Source organism: Schistocerca serialis, chromosome 3 (genome assembly GCF_023864345.2).
Source record: "Schistocerca serialis cubense isolate TAMUIC-IGC-003099 chromosome 3, iqSchSeri2.2, whole genome shotgun sequence".
Classification (NCBI taxonomy): Eukaryota; Metazoa; Arthropoda; class Insecta; order Orthoptera; family Acrididae; genus Schistocerca; species Schistocerca serialis.
Window position 1 is genome coordinate 257,439,202 of NC_064640.1, and position 3,126 is coordinate 257,442,327.

Here is a 3,126-nt window from a genome sequence, read left to right on the forward strand (position 1 = left end):
TTCCATGGGATTCACTCCGTCAGCAGTGTTAGAAGATTTTACTCTACTTATCTGACTGCAAAACATAGATTTGTTTGCTGAAGAAAGGCGCAATCTACTTAGCCCAGGGAGAACGAATGCAGAAGGAGCGTGGCCATTCCTCTGACAAGTGCCACGATGCTCTCAAACTATTTGCAGAGTGTACAATGAGAGGCGAAAAGATTGCCCGGTCCGAATAATTTAGAGTCCAAGAACAGAGCAACGCGGATGCCAAAGTTGAGGAGTACCAGTGTTCACAACGCTAGCGGTCTGTAAAGCTTCAGCTTGGTGTTTACATCGTCATATACGAGCGAAGCAATATAATAGTTAGATACAGCATATGTCGAGATTCATTGCAGTTTAACTCATCGTATAATTTCCTTTGAAAATCAGTATTCGAGCACGTAGAAACGGTTGAAATATAAAAACTCCACGTCAACCGCATTATTACGACAATCTTTCTCAATGGCTGAGTGGATAGGCTGACGGTTAACGAATGTAAAGGTCGAGCATTGGAATGTAACTTGGAGTCAACTGTCAGTTTTTTTTTTATTTGAGCCTGTGCGGGTAATATTTTAAACCTTAATTCACTAAAAACTGTGCAGTTGTAGTCTTTTCTAGGTTCCACATTCTTTCAAAAGATTCATTTTATTATAGTCTTATCTTTAAAGAAACAGACATGTGGTCATAGTAAAAATATTGAAAAGGGATATATTTATTTGTAATTGCTTCGGCCGCCACTATACAGTTTTCAGCTAAGAGAAACGTATCAGCTGACTGGCATACATCATAGGTCTGCTTCAAAATGCCTGATGTGAATGTTCGCGAGCGAATAATTGCTCTCTTTGAAAACGGTGTTAAGTGCATCTGAGGTGTTGATGTTTCCACAGCAACGAGGTGGCTCAGACGATTTAGAGATGATGGTGAGGTAGCGAGACATCCAATATCTGGAAGACCACGAGTGTCTGCACTGAGACAAGATGAAGAATTGGTCAGGGTGGCCCAGAATGTTCCTCTGTCACTTATCCGGGAGTTAATGAGAGCCGGCCGTAGTGGCCGAGCGGTTCTACACCTACATTTATACTCCGCAAGCCACCCAACGGTGTGTGGCGGAGGGCACTTTACGTGCCACTGTCATTACCTCCCTTTCCTGTTCCAGTCGCGTATGGTTCGCGGGAAGAACGACTGTCTGAAAGCCTCCGTGCGCGCTCTAATCTCTCTAATCTTACATTCGTGATCTCCTCGGGAGGTATAAGTAGGGGGAAGCAATATATTCGATACCTCATCCAGAAACGCACCCTCTCGAAACCCGGCGAGCAATCTACACCGCGATGCAGAGCGCCTCTCTTGCAGAGTCTGCCACTTGAGTTTATTAAACATCTCCGTAACGCTATCACGCTCACCAAATAACCCTGTGACGAAACGCGCCGCTCTTCTTTGGATCTTCTCTATCTCCTCCGTCAAACCGATCTGGTACGGATCCCACACTGATAAGCAATACTCAAGTATAGGTCGAACGAGTGTTTTGTAAGCCACCTCCTTTGTTGATGGACTACATTTTCTAAGCACTCTCCCAATGAATCTCAACCTGGTACCCGCCTTACCAACAATTAATTTTATATGATCATTTCACTTCAAATCGTTCCGCACGCATACTCCCAGATATTTTACAGAAGTAACTGCTACCAGTGTTTGTTCCGCTATCATATAATCATACAATAAAGGATCCTTCTTTCTATGTATTCGCAATACATTACATTTGTCTATGTTAAGAGACAGTTGCCACTCCCTGCACCAAGTGCCTGTCCGCTGCAGATCTTCCTGCATTTCGCTACAATTTTCAAATGCTGCAACTTCTCTGTATACTACAGCATCATCCGCGAAAAGCCGCATGGAACTTCCGACACTATCTACTAGGTCATTTATATATATTGTGAAAAGCAATGGTCCCATAACTCTCCCCTGTGGCACGCCAGAGGTTACTTTAACGTCTGTAGACGTCTCTCCATTGATAACAACATGCTGTGTTCTGTTTGCTAAAAACTCTTCAATCCAGCCACACAGCTGGTCTGATATTCCGTAGGCTCTTACTTTGTTTATCAGGCGACAGTGCGGAACTGTATCGAACGCCTTCCGGAAGTCAAGAAAAATAGCATCTACCTGGGAGCCTGTATCTAATATTTTCTGGGTCTCATGAACAAATAAAGCGAGTTGGGTCTCACACGATCGCTGTTTCCGGAATCCATGTTGATTCCTACATAGTAGATTCTGGGTTTCCAAAAGCGACATGATACTCGAGCAAAAAACATGTTCTAAAATTCTACAACACATCGACGTAAGAGATATAGGTCTATAGTTTTGCGCATCTGCTGGACGACCCTTCTTGAAGACTGGGACTACCTGTGCTCTTTTCCAATCATTTGGAACCCTCCGTTCCTCTAGAGACTTGCGGTACACGGCTGTTAGAAGGGGGGCAAGTTCTTTCGCGTACCCTGTGTAGAATCGAATTGGTATCCCGCCAGGTCCAGTGGACTTTCCTCTATTGAGTGATTCCAGTTGCTTTTCTATTCCTTGGACACTTATTTCGATGTCAGCCATTTTTTCGTTGGTGCGAGGATTTAGAGAAGGAACTGCAGTGCGGTCTTCCTCTGTGAAACAGGTTTGGAAAAAGTTGTTTAGTATTTCAGCTTTACGCGTGTCATCCTCTGTTTCAATGCCATCATCATCCCGGAGTGTCTGGATATGCTGTTTCGAGCCACTTACTGATTTAACGTAAGACCAGAACTTCCTAGGATTTTCTGTCAAGTCGGTACATAGAATTTTACTTTCGAATTCACTGAACGCTTCACGCATAGCCCTCCTTACGCTAACTTTGACATCGTTTAGCTTCTGTTTGTCTGAGAGGTTTTGGCTGCGTTTAAACTTGGAGTGAAGCTCTCTTTGCTTTCGCAGTAGTTTCCTAACTTTGTTTTTGTACCACGGTGGGTTTTTCCCGTCCCTCAGAGTTTTACTCGGCACGTACCTGTCTAAAACGCATTTTACGATTGCCTTGAACTTTTTCCATAAACACTCAACATTGTCAGTGTCGGAACAGAAATTTTCGTTTTG